Source organism: Lissotriton vulgaris, chromosome 1_1, assembly GCF_964263255.1.
Source record: "Lissotriton vulgaris chromosome 1_1, aLisVul1.2, whole genome shotgun sequence".
NCBI lineage: Eukaryota > Metazoa > Chordata > Amphibia > Caudata > Salamandridae > Lissotriton > Lissotriton vulgaris.
Genome location: NC_141685.1, coordinates 1354761689 through 1354783884, shown reverse-complemented (window position 1 = coordinate 1354783884; position 22196 = coordinate 1354761689).

The following is a 22196-nucleotide window of genomic DNA, read 5'->3' as shown; positions in this document are numbered from 1 at the left end:
CAGATTGAAACGTATCTCTAGAGTCGCGGAAACAATAGACGGCTATTTCACTCAGTCATTCGTGCATGCTTCGCTTCACCAGAGTTGCTTAGAAATAGAGAGACGGGCGTTTTCAATAAAAGTATTTATTGAACAGTCTAATTTCTTAAGCATAAGAAATGCACTGCTACAACTGAAATGCTAGTTAAGAAGTATGAGGCATATAATACGAATAGTATTATAAATAGTACTGTAAAAGCATGATATGGTTTCTAAGCCATAAACATAGAATACTTAAAATGCATAAAATACATACAGTGATAAAATAATGACTAAAAGTACTCAACTGGTGCTTCTATAATACGCCTACCCCGGTGTACCTAACCTAAGTCTAGTACGAGGGAGGAGTAAGTGTGGTGTAGCTTAAGTCTAGAAATTTTTAGCCAAGCATCTGTTCCAAGAATTCTCTACGGGTCTGCTCCGTACCTTGATTTTAGAATGATAGAGGTCTTGTATCTCTCTCTCAGGACTCGATCTCCCAGCAACCCGCAAGGGTAGCCTGGAAACACCGGAGCTGGATTTCTCCGCAAGAGAAAAGACTGCGTCAGTTGGAGGGTCGGCTTCCTTCGGCACTTGCAGCAGCAGGGCGTCGCGCAAGTAGTTAGTCGATCTACTCATAAACCACTGTGTGCTTGACTGGGCAAATGTAGGCATATTTATACTTTGAAGGTGCCGAGTTTGACGTAAGATTGGACATAATATCGTCACTAGTGTCTCAGTTCCTTGAAAACTCCAGGAGTTCTTGGATAAATTAGTATTCAAGCAGGGGGAGGTACCTGACTGCTGAAGGGTGGTTTTCCCAAGAAATCCTTATGGATTCTTGGAGTTTAGTGGAAGTAGCCATGCCATATTTTGGGGTGCACAGGCTAAGACTAAATAAGGTAATGATTCCTTGTGCCTATATAAGGATTGGGTGAATTATACCTATATATGGGCATGAATCGGGAACATTTCACTAGGATCCTAGATTCCCACATAACAAAGCAATCCTCTTCATCATCTGCTCAAGCTTCAAGTTGTTTAACACGTTCCTGTAGTGCTTGCAAGGTCTTATAGTGGCCTTGGATGTGGAATGAAGATCAGCTAGTTTGCGTTCAGTGCCAGCCACTTTGTAAGCAAGTTTCTGGTGATTGTCACACAGGATGTTGAAGTCCACTGCCAGGGAGCTAATCTTGTTTTCCATAGAGACACGCAACCTCTCGATTGCTACCAGTAAGATGTCCAATGTATCCTCAGCAGGCAGGTGCGTTGTCTTCTCACAACTGGGAGGATCAGTTATCACCTCTGTGGTTACGCAATCTGTGGTACGCGGGGTCTAGGATGGTGCAGTGCCTCAGAGGCGCTCCATTATAGAGTGGTGCAGTGTCCTGCAGGCAGGTGTAAGCAGAGAAGCACCTGGAGGGTGATTTCGCAGGGTTCCCAGATGCCAGGCAGAGTGCTGCCCCAGGTAAGGGGTCTCTGCAAAGCAGCCAACGCAAGAGGCCAGTAGCTGCAATAGTTGCAACAGGTCTGGCCGAGGTCACTCCTCTCAAGCCATGCCAGGTTGCAGGGTAAATAATGGGCGATTGAAGACCAGAGGCAAATCCTCTCATTTCTGGGTCAGCTTCAGGACAGACGGCAGGAGGAGTGTGACAATTTTGTGGTTGCCAGAGTCATGGCCCCTACAGGCATCTCGGCAATTGGCCCAGATCCAGCTGCTCTGCTTCCTCAGGCTGTGGCAAGAAACGTAGAGGCTGGAGAAAAGTTGGGGGAGGAGGAGGAAAGAGGGGAAAGGCAGCAGTCAGCCCCAAGTCAGGGTGCAGCTCCAGGGTCCGCAGGTGGGAAGAGGTCACCTCCCCTCCTCCAGGGCTATCCCATATCAAATCACTGCTGCAGTGGGTCTCTGGTTGTCTCTGGTTGTCTCTGGCCCAGGAACCTAGATCTTGGTCCAGAAAGTGTGCTTTTTGTAACTTGGTGTAAATCCCTTCAGTAGTTTAGTAGAAATTAAGGTACAAAAATATTTGTATATCTGGACAGTTGGGTTCAAGAAACTATTGTGAGAGTTCTGCTAGCTGAATTTTTAAAAATCGAGCGTTCTTGGCCTAGGGAGCTTTTTTTCTCCTTGGGCCATCTTGTGCCCATGGAAGTGAAGGACCAGCAGAAGTGAGTGCTCTGATTGGCTTGCCACAGTAACTATACGTGTGTCATAAAGTGATTACAACTAGCGCTCTCGCCATGCACTGCTAATTACCCCATATATACAATGTAAAGAACAGCCTAGGCGGAAGTCTAAAATTGCCTACACAATGGAACAGGAACAAGAGACTTCAAAAGGACAGTTTCCAAAAGAGTTCGTTTTCGTATTGAACAAATTTATTATTAAATAACACAAAATAAAAAGAACATATATCAATTAATACATTAAAATTATATTTCAGAAATATAAGTCACAATAAAAAACACGTAATCAGTTCCTTTCAACAGTGCGACAGTGGGGGAGTGCTATTTCAAGTTGTGTGTCGACGCGTTTCGGCGGCCAGCGCCTTTCTCAAGACCGAGGACAACTGTCTAAAAATAAAAACATATTTTAGTGTAATATTTAAACAGATTTTTAACATAGTATACATATCAACGGTTCACATTTAACTATATATATTTTTTTATCCAAATACTCCTGGATAGGAAAACATGGAAACTGTACATAAGGAAGCTCATGTCCTGTTTTTTAGGCAATTTACAGCTCAAAAAATAAGAGCAAAGGTCGAGAGTAGCCTCTACTCTAGCTCACAGAATTAATATCGACAAGCATCTCATATGTTAAGCAATTATCGGATTACTCTTGCATAGCAAACATGGATTTGAAGGAAACCGATCCTTTATCTGTAAATGATCTGAAAATTCGTTGAAAAAAGCAGAGAATGCAAAACATATTCACAGCTGACATGTATCACTGTTGTCTAGTGACCCAAAATACTGCTTATTTGGATAGTGCAGTCAAAGTTGGGCCTTATTCAATGAGAGTAAAGAATTGTGAATACATAAAATACATTTTGTTCAGCTTGCTTGGTAGTAACAGGGAACATTTTGTATTAAGTGTTATTGTAAAGAAGGTACAAACTTATTTTCTTTAACCACAGTACTACTTATTTTGGGAATTCAATGAGGTTAGGTTTTAATCACTGCAGATACACAGAGATACATTTTATTCAGCTGGCCTGATAGTAACAAAAAACATTTTCTATGCTGTATTACTGTAAAGTAGATGGTAAAGGTAGACAGCGCGAAAGTTATAGCAAAGAATAAATAAAGAAAGAGAATATGATTCAAAGTTAGAGCAAACGATAGATGGAGAGAGTATGATTAAAACTGTGAAACCCTATTGTCCTTATATATGAAGGGTTATTTGTATGTGAGGAAGGACTTTGTTAGATCAGAAAAAGTTATTTCATACAACTATTGATTTATTATATCATTTTATGTCTAGATTATGATATTATCTTAGTTACTTACAAGTTGGAACAGCATAAGGAATCGAATTTTTATCTATTTCATTCAAGTCTTTAGAAGATTTGTGGGATTCAGTTGGCACAATCTGCAAAATTTATTATCAAAATGAAATGGTGTAAGTAACATTGAAAATTTATAAGCATGTCTAAATTCAACAAGATTTTTTTTGACTCATAAAAATAACGTACCTAATCAGACCTATGAATATTTCTTGTATAAAGTTGATGAAGAAGTATACTTCACTTTTCAAATTGGGGCAGGTTGAATAGGATAAAACTATAAAGAAAAATTAAATAATTATATATATGTACGATTTTAGGCTACCACATAGCTTAAATGTTACTCTCTACAAAGACCTGCCTTATTTTAAATAACTGCTTTACCTGATCTTAAAAGCGTTAATGCGTCGCCTTCACGGAATATGACCAGTTAAAGAGGGACTTCATAGTTTAAAGATGTTACCTGTGTTGGAAACACGCATAAGGGTCACGGATTTATATTTTTTATATGTTTAACAAGTGATATCCTGTACCCTCAGATTAAGGGGGAGTCTTACCTAATAGCGTAATTCTTTAGCATCACGTTCTTAGATTGCAGTTTGTTAAATGGGCTTCTGAAGGTTCTATTTAGCTGCTTGTCATAGATTACAAAACGATGTATGAATCTGTATTCAGCTGCGAAAGAACAAAGGTATATTGTAATGTCCCTTTAAGGCTGGAAAATGCCATTTTCTTATAGAAAATAGATCATTTAAGAATATTAGATGGCATACCTTATAGATAATAGTGTTTACGTTCTGCTTCAGAAGCTTCGAAAATATCAAATGCCACGGGTGTAGTTTTCTGGATATTACCTACAACCCAGAAGAGATTGCAACATTGTTAAAAATCAAACCCGTAAGGGTTTGTTTAAATACGAGCGGGAATAGCTGAAAAAGCTCTTCTATTACGCGATCATGTTTACCTACCGGCAGCGTTTGTGGTCGTAGCGTGTGAAGGCGGTCTTCTGATCCGAGCGTGCTTCCAGGATAAAATGAAGCACAAAGTGGATCGTGCCTCTATATATACGAACAGGTGAAAATAATTAGCCTGCTTTCACCGGGTAATTAAGTATTAGAAAGCGTGAAAAGACTATGGGGCATGTAAAGTTCTTTTTGGAAGACGGACGGAACACGGAAAACGGACTAATTCGTCCGTGTAAGGAAACATTTGCGTACACATATCAACGCATATTAGAAGGCATATTAGGGCAAGTGAGGTATTTTGTGAAAAACGCACTATTGTGTCCGTGCAGAGAATAGTTTGCACACGAATGTGACAGCATTATAAAATGGAGAGAGGTGGGGGAGTCAAATTCACAGCGTTATTAGAACCACAAAAGGATGCGCTTGCTTGCTGAAATAAGTCCTATATTCCCAAAACCGCCTTAGCCTTTCAGTTGTAATTAATTGAAATCTAGTTGTTGAAAGAGAATTTGAATAGACTTAATTATGTTAGCTATAATTTCTATTTAAGCTGGAATTTCGCTTTCTTATATCTTTGATGGCAAAGTCTATTAGATTTTCCAATGAGATACACATTTCCTAGTGGGAGATACTACCTTATATGGGGGCGGTCCATCTAATCTTTTCAAGCTATGGAGGGGGGAAATTTTTTTTTTTATTTACATTGGAAGGGCGGCAATTCTCTCTCTGGAAACTCCAATGAACATTAAGGCTTTAAACTATTGTAATTACCCCATATATTACATCACTAATAACATATTCTATAACATCATTGATAACATCACTGCAAACTTGGAAACAACTTCATTGATGACAAAACTGTGCATGGCGGGAGCGCAAGTTATAGTTACTTTAGGGCTCACAAGCTAAACTGGTGGTCTTGGTGGTAGTGGTGGGGGGCTGGAGAAGGGCATAGGGTGGGTGTGGCCTCATGAATGGATTTACAAGACGAACTGTGGGATGGGGTGGAGAATGGGGAGAGAGAGAGAGGAAACAGGGTGGTGACGAGAAGAGAAAGTATAGTGGTTGTCTCCATTTTACTGTAAATTTATATATGTTTTTCACAACACTTTAAAAAACTTGCAATTGAATGAAAAAGAATAAAAAAAGAATATGCAATGGTGACCTAACACCCATCCCTATCTTTTATCTCATGTATTTCTCACCCACCCCCTTCACTGCTGTCACAGAAAGTGTTGGCACAGGAGGCCACAACTGCTGGTCTACTTGTAAAGTACAGGAGACAACTGGATGGTGCCCTCTGCTGACTCTTGGCCCCTAAACATATGTCTGACACCTCAAGAAACAGCTGTGACCAAGAAGCACTTATCGGAAATGCGTTTTGAAACACTTTAACGACACAGCGCTTTTATGGAAACTGTTTATAAAAAACTTTACAGTCAACGTGTTTGTAATTCAAACTGTCACCGTCTTCAACAAATGTTATCAACGCAGTGTCTTTCTTTCAGTCCACGTTTGTGTAAAGAACTTTAGAGACAGAGCATCGTTCACAGAAAAACTGACTTTGAAGGGCTCTGCGCACACGCCTAATGTGAAACCGTACAAAGCACTTTTAACAGGCTATTTTCACCTGGACAGTTTAGAGACACATTGACACAAACTGTATGCAGAGTACTTTAGATTTAAAGCATCTTTCACACAAACGTGTCCAAAGCTACAACACCTTCTATACAAACTATTTAAAGCACTTTAAGATTCAATGGGCCCAAGTGGTGTTTCTTTAAGCATTTTAGACCTATAACGGACTTTTTAATAAAAAGGTATCTGCAAAGCACTTCAGAGACACTGCGCCTTTCACGTATTATTAGCATTCTCAAATTACAGACATGTTTCCTTTAATAAACACTCCTCCCAAACACCTCACGGACTCCGCGTCTTTTATACAAACTGTAGAAAGCACTTTAAAGGCATTGCTGTATGCAGGGAAAACGTAAAGACAACACACAGAAAACAAGCAGTGTTGTGAGGGTGCAGTACCACAGGCTATCACTAGTTATCCCTTGTGAACTCTTTTGGCCACATATGGTACTGCACCCTGCAACATGGCTAGGCAAAAGAGATGTTGCAGTGGTGAGAGCTACTGATTGGTGAGCTGGGGATCCTAGTTAGAGTCTGCTGCGATAATGGGCTGATTTTTTAATTCCCCCGAGCCTATGGCTAGATGGGCTATATAAATAAAAGCCTTTGTAAAGTAAAAAAACAAGCAAAACAGCAGTGGGCTCAGAGGGGTCATGGGGGGCCTACAAGCAGTTTTGTGTGAGGGGGAGGGACAGGGATATTAAGTAACCGATATGAAACAACTAAAGCAGTGTTGTAGGAGGGGTGAGAGGGAGGCACAGGACATAAAGCGATGGCAAGCAAATTATGCAACAGTAGTTTCACGGCACTAATAAACAGATCAGTTAACGAGCAAAGAGGCAGGCCAACTAAAAAAAAGAGTTCTCTCTAAGTAAAAATAACCAGAACAGTATGAACACATGTAATTGGGCCATTCCTCATGGTGGATAAAAAATTCCAAAAGGCAGGACTACAAAGTGTACTTACCAATGAAAAACCAGCATTTCTAAAGGACAGCAACAGGAACTAATGAAAAAGATGGGCATGTTTTCAAGCCCATATCCTAGATACAGCATATCTCGAAGAGACAGCACAAGCGCTGCATAGGCGAGACAGAAAAATCACAGGGATAGTGGTCTGCAGGAGTCAGTAGGCCATCATGTCTGTGATTGCTTTTCAATAAAGTTTTTTTTTTTTTTAAATGTAGTCCATTTTCCTTAAAGTAAAACAGTATGCAGTGTGGAGTGCAAAAAAATGATGGATTTAGGCCCAGATCTCTGTAATGGGGTGAATGTAGGACATTGATCTGCATTCTGTCCATCAACTGTGGTTTTTGCAATTGTCCACCCGAGTGGGATGGGTATGCTCAGACGTGAGTCCCATGCTCTCCACACCACTGGATTCAAGCAAGCCGGGCTGAAGACGGCTGGAATGCCAGAAACCGGTCCTCGGAAGCTTGTTTCCGGTCCAGGGAAGGCATGGCTTGGCAGTTCGGGCTGGACTGTTCCCATGAGGCACAGGGTCAGACTGATTTGCATATGGCCATGTCTGAACTGGGGTGGTGTGGAGTGCAAAAAAACGATGGATTTAGGCCCAGATCTCTGTACTGGGGTGAATGTATGACATTGTTCTGCATTCTGTCCATCAACTGTGGTTTTTGCAATTGTCCCCCCCGAGTGGGATCGGTATGCTCAGACGTGAGTTAACCATATTTGAAAGATATGGATAAAAACAGTAGAATGAGTAAATAAAAAATAAAGTAAAAAGCAAAAAGATTTATTTAGAAAGTGTTTTCTAAACAGGTGTAACAAGCAGGCAACAAATTCATTAAGCTGTGCGCTTGGTCAGGTCATGATACACCATCACGCACCTCTACTCGCAGATAATAAAAAATGTTTGCCACCTTATTTTGGTCACAAAAAATGCATACATGCCATTGCGATTCGTTATTAGGAAGGGACGCCCTAAACACGCCCCTATACTGAATCACAAACCCAAATTGCGATTTGGTAACAGGTAACCGAATTGCAATTGGGTCTTTGTACATTTGAAAATGCCTTTTTGGTCCACAAATGGCCCGATTCTGCAATTCAAGATGTTTGCAAACGTAAAAATGCTTTGTACATCTGGCCCTATAAGTGGTCAAACAAGTGTCGCTAACAGGCACTGGTGAGGTGCTGTTCCACCTGTGTTCCTCAAGCAACACGCCCATTCAGTCCTTGGCCCCTCACATAGAATTCCAGTAAATGGGTTTATAAATGTCAGTGTCAATCCTTGGGCCCTCCCATAGAACTCCACTAAAGGGGTTTATAAATGTAAATGTCAAATGCAAAAGTCTAATGGCTATTGGGCGGCAACCCCAGTTCACTGCACACGTGGAACCGGGTGCAAGCCCTCCTTGCGCGCTCTATCTGTACGTGTTTTGATCTGGTGGGCTGACCTTGAGTTGACTTTAGCGGGTGCAGGGAGCAGGTAGATTGGATGCTGATTGGTTTTTGTGTCTGGTATACGTGTTTCCTGCTTGGAAGTAAGCGGCTGGACAGAAATCACATTTCCTGATGCAATCCCAGGTTCAGCGTCTGTGAGCCCTGGGGGCGTGCTGCCGAAACCTATCTGTCGGTGTCCGTGTGAGGGAGACAAGCAGGGGAGGGGAGTGATATAAAGAAATGCGGAAGAGAAGGGAGGCCGCGAGGGAATGACTGAGGGCGGGAAAGAAGCAGGGGGTGATAGAAAAGAGGAAGTGGAAGGACAGCAGAAGGGATGATAGAGAGAAATGAGGCAGAAAGGCGATGAAAGAGAAGTAAGAATGGGAGAATGAGTGAGGGAGTAAGGGGTGACCCGAGAACAAGGAATGTGAAGGAAGAGAACAAGTGGAGACAAGATATTGAGGTAGTTAGTGAAGGGGAAGAAGCGAAGAAAAGGGGGAAGGTAACACATTAAAGAAGGAAGGAATAATGGAAACATAGGAGAGAGGGAGAAAAGATCGGAAGGAGCATGAGAGAAGAAGGAAAGGAGAATATGAAGCTAAAGGGAGAAGGGAAGGCTGGAGGGGAGATGAGAAAAAAGAACTGGAGCTGAATGGAATGGAATGGAAAACACAAGAAGGGAGGAAAAGACAAAAAAGGAAGGGATTGCAATCATTTCGAGAGGAGGACATTAATTTCACAATGGATTTTAGAAAAAGAAAGGAGGAAATGTGAGAACGGCAGAGAGAGAAAGGAGTAAAATGAAGGACGTGCTGAGAGAACTGTCGACGCTCATATCCAATGCAGAGCTGCATACGAGTGAGATAAGCAACAGTAACAAGTGTCCAGGTGAAACGGCTTGACTTTGACCTATTTTCAACGATATTTAGATTTCTGTATAATTTGCCTTTATTTCAAGAGGATGTAAGAGTGCTTTCCACTGTCGCCTGGGGACCAAGCCTGCCCCCCTTCTCCTCGCAGTCAGTCGCCGGCCGTGATAAATATTTAAGCGCCAAGGCGAGGTGAGGTGAGGGGGCGCTGCGCGGCAGCAGCCCGGCCGACCTTTGATCACGCGCCGCTTGTACAAACCAATCCTTCAAGGCGCGCTCCGGTTCAAAGGCGGCGAGGCCCAGGCGCGGGAGGACACGCGGGCCCGGGCTCGGCTGGCACCGCCCTCTCAGGACTTGTTAGCGACGGGCCCTGTCTGCCGTTGCCATGGTTCTCTTCTCGTGCAGCGGTGCCCACCGAGGAGAGACGCCAGGGGTTGGCAGTTCACACAGCAAGGCCTGCCTTGGTGCAGAGGTGAGGGGGCGAGCCTGATGGATGCCTCTGGCTCACCTCGAGGTCCTCTTGCAACAACGAGCCCAAAAGCAAAGGATCCATGAAGGGCATTGACTGGGATGTAAAACTGTAAGGTCTCTCAAAGGGGCGTGGCCAATGGCATTAAGGGCGTGGCTTAAAACACATAAGCTTAAAATCTGTGCTTTGCATAGTGTGCTGCCCGACTTGTATTTTGCTGTTCCTGTCATTTGCATCCAGATTATATTTTTTGATATTTGTGGGTATTTGTAAAGCGCAAACTTTCGCTCCGGAAGGAGCATCTTGGCGCTGAGCAAGCATGTAAGTGATAGTGATACGTGTTGAGAATCTGGATCTAAATTGCTGCCAGTACAGAGGTGTCTGATTGTTGATACACCCATGTCTTAAGGAGTTGCCTGAAGAGACTCTCCTTTTCAACTAGTCTGAGGTTAACGGGCAGTCTGTTCCAGGCCCTTGCTGCCAGGACAGTGAAAGTTTTCCCACCCCTAGTACAATTATACATAATAATAATACTAATACTAATAATAATAATAATAATAATAATACAAGTAGCATCATACCTACAGCAAGTCAGGACTATTGGCTTTGTCAATGGTTGTTAGTTGCATGAGATAAATAAGCAGCAATAATGGCTTGTATATAATACTGTAAAAGCTTCCACTTAAAGCTCTGGTGACACCACACAATGTTGCTGTTCCTGAGTTTCAAAAAGAGAAGGGAAATCCAGAGATAAAATGACTCTTTGAAGGATTTACCTTCCCCCTGTGACACTCACCTGGAATGACATGACGTCATGCCGTAACTTCTCCACTAATGAGAAGTGAGCAATTTGACCACACGCACAATGATGTGCCTGCTGTCACTGCAGTCCAGAAAAAAGGGACCACCTGTGACAGGGCACCAAACAGAGCCAGATAGAGACCCGTTTGGAGCCCCCCTTTAAAAAACTGCCGGTGCTCAGCACTAGTGAGACCTGGCCCACTTAACCCCTTCCATGCTGCTGACGGACCGGTTCCGTCATGCACGTCGGGTGAGCTGTGCGGATGACGGAACCGTTCCGTCATGACTCCGCCCGCGCAAGGCGGAGTCAGCATGGGCGGGGAATTCGCGCCGCATGGAAGAGGTTAAAGCCCCGGATCCAAGCTTTTGTGGAGTTGATGTAGCCTACAATTCCCACCATGTAATTTAGGGAACGAGATTTGAACCCCGACCTCGGCTCAGCAGCCTGTGAATCCCAGCAAATGTCCTTATGCAGAAAATAACTTAGACTATGTTTGTTGTGAAGGGTTCTTATGCCTAGGGCAAGGTTTGTGCTGTGTACAACTGACAAACAAGCTTTTGCAAAGCACTAGGTCTCGCATTTGTAAGAGTTTAAGCTATTGGCATTGTAAATGACAATGCCTTTTATTTATCTGTTTTGCTAATTAACACATACATATAAAGGCATTGTCATTTACAATGCCAATAGCTCTAACTCTTGTAAATGTGAGACCTATTCAAAGATGTAGCTGCCATTGTCCCAAGCTACTCGGAAAGTTAAACCACGCATGGCGAGCTGAATTTTGCAGGAAAGCATGTCATGCATGCAATAGGAGAAACTCATTAAATAGTGCTTACAGACTAAACAAGCATTGGCATAGCCAATAGGTCTTGCTTTTGGGACCTTATAAGTATTTAGTTATGCAGTACAATATCCTTAGTGCAACAATATGCTTCCTTTAAGAAAATAATTAATAGAACAACAAACCTACTATCAATTGTAAATGACAAAGATAGTCTGACTAAAAGAAAACATGCCTGGACAATAATAAATGGATATAAAACAAAGAAGGTTCAAGACTATTTGGAAATACCGTGGTCAGGAAACAGCAAACAAATCCTTCTCAAAGCAAGATTTGGAATCCTTCCGGGAACTTGCCACCTCCCGCCTTGGAAATCCTCTGAAAGGAGTATACTTTTTAGACTATGTAACAGTGGAGAGGAGAATATTGTACACTTGCTCTGTATTTGTCCGGGACTTCAAAATGAAAGGATAAAACTACTTAAAGTCCCTTTTAATGTACGAGGAATACAGACATGTAGGCAAGCCCTGAAATGTTGTCTTCAATCAAATGACATAGGCATGAATGCTACCTTTGTAAAGTTTTTATTAATGATAAAAACAAAATTAGCAGACTAAGTCTTAAATGAAGTATACTAAGGATTTTTTTTAACTGAGTTTTAAGATGAATGTTCTTTTATTTGTTTTTATATTAAAAGTAATTTTGTAATTGTATATTGTAAGATTTTAAATAATCAAACAATAAAGTAAAGTAATGCAACAATATCTACTGTTGCATGGCTAAACACTTATAAGGTTCCAAAGGCAAGACCTATTGGCTATGCCAATGTCATCATACATGCAGGACCTGTAACTTAAATTATTAGATTGAACTAAAATTATTGCCTGAGACCTTAAAGCTGATGGAGATGTGTTTATTGTTTTTATTTAATTATTCATTCATTTATTTGCCAATAAAGTAGCCTGATGGTGTTCAAACTGCAACTGACTGAATGAAATGTCTTTTGACTTAGAATTACTTTCTGTGGAAACATCTCTGTACATTCAAATAACCCATTTGAGGGTTGAAAACCTCAATTCAACTTAATTTTGTGAACGAGAACTGACAGCTCCAGTCCAACAAGCACTCTCAGAGCCCTGCATTGAAGTGTAGGGGGTGTAAAAATCCAAGTGTTATGCAAAGTGTAGCAAATGAGCCACACCCTTTGGCACAAGAATAGTGTGTGCACTGTGCAGCTCATGTCCCAAATATATGACTAAACATGGTGTGTTAGGGTGCTGCTTTTTACAGAGCATATTTTCAACTTAAATGGCCATTAGATTAGCATCAGTCATGTACCTTTACTGATAAACTTAGGTACAAACGATAATGCGCAGAAATCTTATTTCTGTGTGTATTTATAATTTTTGCATCACACAAGTGAAGTGCCTTGGTTCGTTTTGATCCTAATTAAATTCCCTCTAACCTCAGAATTACAAATACAACAATGTGTCTCAATGGAACTTTTCTTGCTGACAATATATTTTGGAATGGTTGAAAAGGTCACTACAGGTAATTACATTTTATTGTGTTAGAAAACATGTGACATTCTGCAGCTTTTCTATCAATGCTCGCTATACTCCTGCAAGACTGTCACTTATTTCACATTATAAAATTCACCCCATATGTCATCAAGGAAAGAAAAGTAAACACCCATCTCCTTGTTAAATAAACAGCAGTATGTCAGAATATATTTAATGACACTTTACCCCTGTTTTCAAACTCACACCAAATGCAACTGAATAAAAACAAAATGTATAGTCCTCTTTATGCCTTCAGAACACAAGCAGGGTTACCTTGGTGGTGCTGCCGCCACCCCTCCCCTCCCACTTCCGGTGCTCCTATGGAAATTATTTTTAGCCATGCTGTGCAGTAAGGCTGAAAATAATGTAAAAAATAAAAAAGGTGCTAAGACAGATAATTTTTGTAGGTGTACACCAAAACGGATGCACATGCCAACAAAATGAGGTGAGCATGTTTTTCTTATCTGCCAACCCGAGATGGATTAGTACATACAAAGGTGCACCAAATTCACTTTTTTGATATAACGCTAGTGTGCTTTCTTGATGCGGTGCTAATGCGCTTACAAAAAGAAAGTGAGTTGGGGTGGGGAGCGAAGCAACATAGAGGGAGGGCAGGAGAAAGGATGTGGGTCGGGGAGAGAAGGTCAAGCATGAGACAACAATGAGTAAGCACACAGACAACAGAGGGCGGGCGATGGGAAGCAGAACGATGACAGACGTGAAAGCACACCAACAAACTCTAAGTACACAGACAACGGAGCATGGGCAGCAAAAGGGGAGCACACAGACTATGGAGGGCAGGAGGGATGGTGCAACAAACTGACAATAGCTAGGGGTGGGGAGGCAAGAACGGAAACGGAAGGTGAGCACAAGGAAGCAACAAGCATTGGGAAGCACAACGATGACAGACGTGAAAGCACACCAACAAACTATAAGTACACAGACAACGGAGGATGGTGCAGGAAACTGACAATAGCTAGGGGTGAGGAGGCAAGAACGGAAACGGATGGTGAGCACAAAGAAGCAATAAGCATTGGAAAGCACAACAATGACAGATGTGAAAGCACATCAACAAACTCTGTACACAGACAACGGAGCATGGGCAGCAAAGGGGGAGCACACGGACTATGGAGGGCAGGAGGGATGGTGCAACAAACTGACAATAGCTAGGGGTGGGGAGGCAAGAACGGAAACGGAAGGTGAGCACAAGGAAGCAACAAGCATTGGGAAGCACAACGATGACAGACGTGAAAGCACACCAACAAACTATAAGTACACAGACAACGGAGGATGGTGCAGGAAACTGACTATAGCTAGGGGTGAGGAGGCAAGAATGGAAACAGATGGTGAGCACAAAGAAGCAATAAGCACAACACAAACAAGCAGCATCATCGGAGGGTTGACGGGGCGGGCATGCATTGTTGTGGGAGGGGTGAGGTGGTGTGGGGAACGGCACAGGGAGATTGAGAGGTTAAGTGAGGAGGCCAAGCTAATAAAAAACAAGACCTGCGGCCGCGAGACGCGCTCTGTGGTGGGGTAGGGGCAGGGGCATTGAAGCGCAAGCAAGACAGAGTGGCGGAGCGAGCCGGGCATGCTTGAGAGAGCGAGAGGAAAGTCAGACGACGCCTCCGCTCATAACTGGGCGCATAAACGCACATTCTATGCCACCCAAAAAGCTGTGGTCAGCTTTTTAAAGCCCACTCACTAAATGTCTCGCCAGACAGCGCATGGGCTGGCTCAGGCAAGACCTAAAAAGACTACTGTGTAACAACCGAAGTAAAGGGGAAAGTTCTCATGGGAGGTTACAAATGAAGACAAGGCGGCACTAAGGAGGGATTAACACGCCTATTAGCAATTCAGAAGTCAGCATTTACGAAAGGCAATCACACAAGCCAATGACAAATGTGGGCGGGGCTTCAATTCCATACTCCTATACAGCATGCCGCAGCGCATGGGCTGCCCAGGCTCGACTTAAAAATATGTGGTTTCTGTTGGTCACCCTCGTTCTAATCTCTTACACCAACAACTAGATACCTTAGATTGTGGCTGAATACCACAGTGTGAAACCGGAAAATTGGGATTGATCTGGCTTCCATACCTGAACCAATTGTGGGATCCTAGGCAACAACTTTATTTAATCTAGCATACTTTTTGTTCATATTCACTTCTTGAAATGGAAAAAAATTACTCTGGGAACCCAGAAATTGTTGGTCAAGGTGTAGCAGAGGAAAAGAGGTGGAGCCATGAGGGGGGAGTTTTTAAAAGCAGAGTCTGACAGTCAACTTCATGGACATCATTTAGTGGTCGCCAGTGGTTAAGTTGTAAAAAATTACTGCCGGGTCTCTCGTCAGGCGGCAGCTTGCACCAGCCCATTTCTCCTGTTAGCGCCACCTAAAACAGAACCGATTACTGACCATGAAAGTGGGGAGAAGATGTGGCGTAATAGTCAGCGCTGCCGACTTTGGACTTGGAGAACCAGGTTCGAGTCTTGGCATCAGCTCAACATCCTGTGATTCTGGACAAATCACATAATCTTCCCATAAATTAATGTGTCTTTAACTGGTGCTCATGAAAAAGCACCAGTGTTGATGATTAAGTGCCGGTGCTGATCACCGAAAACCACCTGCTCAAATTAAGCATGGGCAGTTGCGACCCACAGCTTGCCCCTTGCTATCAAAATCAGTGCCAAGAACACAAGGCTGTCTCGCATTATCAAAGTCAGGCTCTAACCTTGTTTTTTGCAAATTTTTATTACATTGACACTATTAGTGTAATAAAAAGTAGAGCAGCAAGATCTGGAGCTTCACTGGCATCTTAGGTAAGAAAAATAAAATGGCTTTATGTTGTGTGCATGCATGTGGGTGAAAGTTAGTTTGACAGCGAGGATATGTGTGAAGTTTGTAAGTAAGATTGTGGTTGTGTGTGTGTCAAAATGAGTGAGTAAATATAAGCCATTAAGAGTGAGTGAGTGCAAATGAGTGATTCAGGGTGACGGTGAGTGTAAAAGACTAGGTGAAAATTAATGAGTTCAAGTGCGTGCTAATGAGACAGTGAGTGTGAGTAAGTGAATGTAAGCCTGTGTTTTTATGCTTGCAAATCCGGCCCCAGCATGCCTCCTAAAAAATAGAAGCACCCATGGCAAAATGTTGGCACTGGCATACTGGAGATAATACTTGCATAAGGGATACCCCCAGCAAAATGCTAGTGCTGCCACACTGTAGGTACATTTTGGTAGAAAGCACCCATGAAAAATTGCCAGTGCTGGCCTACTGGAGGAAATTCATGGAATTGGTTACACCTGTGGCTAATTGCTGTTGATGGCACATTGGAGGAAATTCTTGGCACATGGGAAGACAACTTTAGCAAGGTCATGGGGCCATCATGACAAAATATGGACCACAACATATTAGACATGACCTTTTACGCAAGGGACATCCATAGTGCAAGAGAAGAAGTATTAGGAAAATTCTGGCACTGGCACATTGTATGTAATGTTTGGGCAAAGGGGTCCGCCATAGAAAAATGCTGGTCCTTGCAATGGAGGTCATTTTTAGGTCTCGCCTGTCAATGCGCATGCACATTGAGCTTGCGAGACTATGGGGGCTTAAACAGACTTTAACCAACTTGCGATTCCATGGCGATTCCTTGCAGTGCCCGTCAAATTGAAGCTCAATGTGCAAGCGCATTGACATTAAAAGCGCGTGCACATGAAAGCGACAAGGCTCCCTCCCACGGCAATCCCCAACCCCATCCACCAGCACCTCCCCTCTCTCTCGCACATGAAAGCTACAAGGCTCCCTCCCACGGCAATACCCACCCCCAGCCGCCAGCACCTCCCCTCTCTCTCCCCGCACACAGACAGGCTTGCATTCCTCCACAGCCAGGCTGCCATTTCTCCTCCCCCTCCCCAGCCACCAGCCACTCCCCTCTCTCTCCCTGCAGTTTCACGGACGTGTCTTGTCTTAAACCCTTAAACATGCACAACTCACACACTGATACACACTATTTTTTAAACAAAATTCGGCAGCCTTCGACATCTGTTCCCCAGCCCCCAGCCGCCAGAACCTCCCCTCTCTCTCCCCGCACACAGACAGGTTTGCATTCCTCCACAGCCAGGCTGCCATTTCTCCTCCCCCTCCCCAGCCACCAGCCACTCCCCTCTCTCTCCCTGAGGTTTCACGGACGTGTCTTGTCTTAAACCCTTAAACATGCACAACTCACACACTGATACACACTATTTTTTAAACAAAATTCGGCAGCCTTCGACATCTGTTCCCCAGCCGCCAGAACCTCCCCTCTCTCTCCCCGGACACAGCCAGGCTCGCAATTCTCCTCCCCCTCCCCATCCGCCAGCACCTCCCCTCTCTCTCGCACATGAAAGCTACAAGGCTCCCTCCCACGGCAATACCCACCCCCAGCTGCCAGCACCTCCCCTCTCTCTCCCCGCACACAGACAGGCTCGCATTCCTCCACAGCCAGGCTACCATTTCTCATCCCCCCCCCCAGCCACCAGCTCCTCCCCTCTCTCTCCCTGCAGTTTCACGGACGTCTCTCGTCTTAAACCCTTAAACATGCACAACTCACACACTGAAACACACTATTTTTTAAACAAAATTCGGCAGCCTTCGACATCTGTTCCCCAGCCCCCAGCCGCCAGAACCTCCCCTCTCTCTCCCCGGACACAGTCAGGCTCGCAATTCTCCCCCCCCCCTCCCCAGACGCCAGCGCCTCCCCTCTCTCTCCCTGCACACAGCCAGGCTCGCATTTCTCCTCCCCCTCCCCATCCGCCAGCACCTCCCCTCTCTCTCCCTGCAGTATCACGGCCGTGTCTCGTTTTAAACCCGCATTTCACATCTTCGCATTGAATACTAAAACATGTTGGAAGCATCATGTTCTTAAAATAATTTGTATTAACTAACACACATTAATTTGCCTTGTACCGAAAACAAAAAATACACATTCTACATGTGTGGTACTGAACGGCAGCGTTCAAATGCTGGTTGCAAGTTGCAGCCCGTTCCTTTCTGCTGCTACTCCGTTTGTATCAAGTGCCGAGGCTGCATACTTAAGATCAGGGCTTCAAACTGAGTCTGCAAAGGGAAGCCGCATTGAAAGCCCCCTTAGCCACCCACCCCATCAAGCCACACGAAACAGATAGAGGGCTGCCATTGTATTTTGATTTTGTTGGGCTCACCAGCATTTGAACGCTGGCTATTGGCATTGTGATTTATTGTTAATTATCTAAACTGATAAATGAAAGGCATTGTCATTTACAATGACAATAGCTTAAACTCTTTCCAATACAAGACCTATTGCCCCCATCCGCCAGCACCTCCCCTCTCTCTCCCTGCAGTATCACGGCTTTCTCTCGTCTTAAACCCTTAAACCTTGTCTCGTCTTAAACCCTTAAACCTGCACAAATCATTTTTTGACCAATGAAACAGACTATTTTTTAAACAAAATTCACCAGCCTTTGACATCTGTTCCCCAGCCCCCAAACACCAGCACCTCCCCTCTCTCTCCCCGGACACAGCCAGGCTCGCAATTCTACTCCCCCTCCCCAGACGCCAGCACCTCCCCTCTCTCTCCCTGCACACAGCCAGGCTCGCACAACACAATAAACAAAAGACTTGAAACTGAAATCGCCGCCAAAAAACAAATGTCTTCACAGACGAATTACAAATGAAATCGCCGCAGGGCCGTCTATACCCTAATGGCCACCTCTCAGCATCCATTTTATACATTCATACTCTAGGCTCGCATCACAACTTCGAGTCACTGTAGGGGGTATAGCTTTCAGTACAAAAAAATTGTGTACAAACAGGCAATGCAATACAGCCGTCCTCACATAAGCTGCATACATCAGCTCATACCACAACCTCACACCCATCACAACACTCTCACACTCACTACACCGCACACCCTCACCCTCACAGACTCAACCCACTCACCCTCTCTCAACATCAACCCCTCAGACTCACACACCCTTACACTCATTCTGTCACCCTCACACACCCTCAGTCACCCTCACACCCTCACCCTCACACACCTTCACTCCCACCCTCACCCACTCACACAACCTCACACTCCCTCACTCACCCTCAGACACACTCACACTAATACAACGTCACACATCCACACCCTCTCAACCCCTCACTCACACTCACTCACACTCACTCACAATAACTCACACTCACCCTCACACACCCTCACCCTCACACACCATCACAAACCCTCTACCTAACAACACCTCTATCACCCTCACTCACCCTCACACACACTCACACTCACACACGTCACACACCCGAAGCCTCACACCCCCTCACTCACCCTCACACTCACACACACACCCCCTCACCCTCAAACAACTTACACTCACACACCCACGATCTCCTCACACCCATCACAGCACTCTCACACTCACTATACATCACACACTCTCAGCCACAAACAACCTCACTCACCCTCACCCTCACACCCCCTCACCCTCACACACCCTCACCCACAGTCACACACTCAACATTCAAACTCGCACACCCTCACTCACCTTCACACCCTCACAACACTCACCCTCACTCACCCTCAAACTCTCACCTTCACTCACCCACACCTATCATCACACACTCTCACATCCCATTACCCTCACCCCCTCATCTTCACACACCCTCACCCCATCACCCACACTCATACTCACACCGTCACCCTCACTCACCCTCACACACCATCACACACCCTCACACCCCCTGAACATCACATCCAATCACCCTCACACCTTCCTAGTCCACCCTCACAACCCTCACTCATACTCACACCGTCACCCTCACTCACACTCACACACCATCACACACCCTCACACCCCCTGAACCTCACATCCAATAACCCTCACACTCACACCGTCCAAGGCCACCCTCCTAATCCACCCTACAACACCACCCTACAACTCCACCCTCCAAAATGACTGCGCAACAACGCTTCACAACATTAATACATTTGAAGTGTACAATATTCACGGCGAAAATATAAACACTTATAGCCATCATCACAACAACTCTCACTCACACCCACTCACACCCTCACACACCCTCACCCTCAGCCTCACACACCATCACTCATCCTCAAACTCCCTCACAACCTCACACACCATCACTCAAAAACACACCCTCACCCTCAACAACCTCACCCTCACACACCCTCACTCACCCTCCCCCACTCACCCTCACACACCATCACTCTACATCACCCCCTCACCCTCACACCCCCTCACACCCCCTCACCCACCTTCACCCACAGTCACACACTCAACCTTAAAACTCGCACACCCTCACTCACCTTCACACACTCACACCCTCACAACACTCGCCCTCACTCACCCACACCTAGCATCACACACACTCACACCCCATTACCCTCACCCCCTCATCTTCAGACACCCTCACCCCCTCACCCTCACAACCCTCACACCCTCACTCATACTCACACAGTCACCCTCACTCGCCCTTACACACCATCACATACCCTCACACCCCCTGACCCTCACATCCACTCACCCTCACACTCACACCGTCCAAGTCCACCCTCCAACTCCACCCTACAACACCACCCTACAACTCCACCCTACAACTACTAATCCACCCTCCAACTACTAATGCACCCTCCAACTACTAATCCACCCTCCAACTCCAAAAGTAAATAGCATTAGGCAACATTTAATTCAATAACAAAACATCAGATTACACACTTGTAGGTATTCAAAAATGAAAACTTAATGCATCGCAAGGACAGTGCACAAATTAATACATAAAAACGCAGAAAAGGATTGTTAAATATAAAATTTTTTACAGAAAAAAATAAATCCAAAGAAAAAAGGGAAACATCTGAATACACAGCGAGTAATACACCAATTTAAAAGGGGACAAAGACATCTAAAGGACACAAATTCACAACATAAAGCAGTCACTAAAGTAAGGGGAAATAAATAAACCATTAAACAATGGTGGAAAGAATCCACAAAACAAAGAAAGTGCGTAATCACAAGAGCACGAGACCTCACATCCTACTTGCAATTCATCCATAAGTACAAGAAAGTATTCCACTCAAACTACACAACAAAAACAATACAATTTTTAAAGGTGGCTTCATACTTATGCTTTGCCACAATTAATGCACATCTGTAGTCGGAAATTTATAAGGAGGTAAACATTGTCTCGAATAAGCAAACACAGACAAAATCAATGCGCATCTATGTTAATGCAAGCTAAGCTTTTGCAGTGCAAATTGATGTGTACCTTACAAAAAAATGATAACTTTTGACATGCATTATATAAAAAACGTTACTGATGTGTTTGTTTTTTGATTCAGCGTTAACAACAGCATCAATCAACATTACATAGGGCAGGATTAGCTTCTCAAAAAACGCTTCACAACATTAATACATTTGAAGTGTACAATATTCACGGAGAAAAAATGATCACTTATAGGCATCATCACAACGACTCACACCCTCACCCACCCTCACCCTCAGCCTCACACACCCTCACTCATCCTCACCCTACATCACACCCTCACACTCTCGCAACCTCACACCCTCAATCACACTCATACCCTCACACACCATCACTCACCAACACACGCTCAGCCTCACTCACAACATCAAACGCCCAGACACTCACATCCACTCACACTCACACTCACACCGTCCAAGTCCACCCTCCAAATACACCCTAAAACACATAAATAGCGTTAGGCAACATTTACCCTCACCCCCTCATCCTCACACACACACTCACAACACTCACACCCTCACTCATACTAAAACAGTCACGCTCAATCACTCTCACACACTGTCACACACCCTCAAACACCCAAACACTCACATCCACTCACCCTCACACTCACACCGTCCAAGTCCACCCTCCAACTACACCCTATAACTACTATACCACCCTACAACTCTACCCTCCAACTACAGCTCCACCCTCAAACTCCACACATAAATAACGTTAGGCAACATTTATTTTAATACGTACTAATCAGATTACACACTTGTAGCTATTCAAAAATGTAAACTTAATGCAACGCAAGGACAGTGCAGCAATTAATACACAAAAATGAATAAAGGGATTGTAAAATAAAACATTTTTCACAAAGATCATAAATGCACACAAAATAGGCAAACATCTGA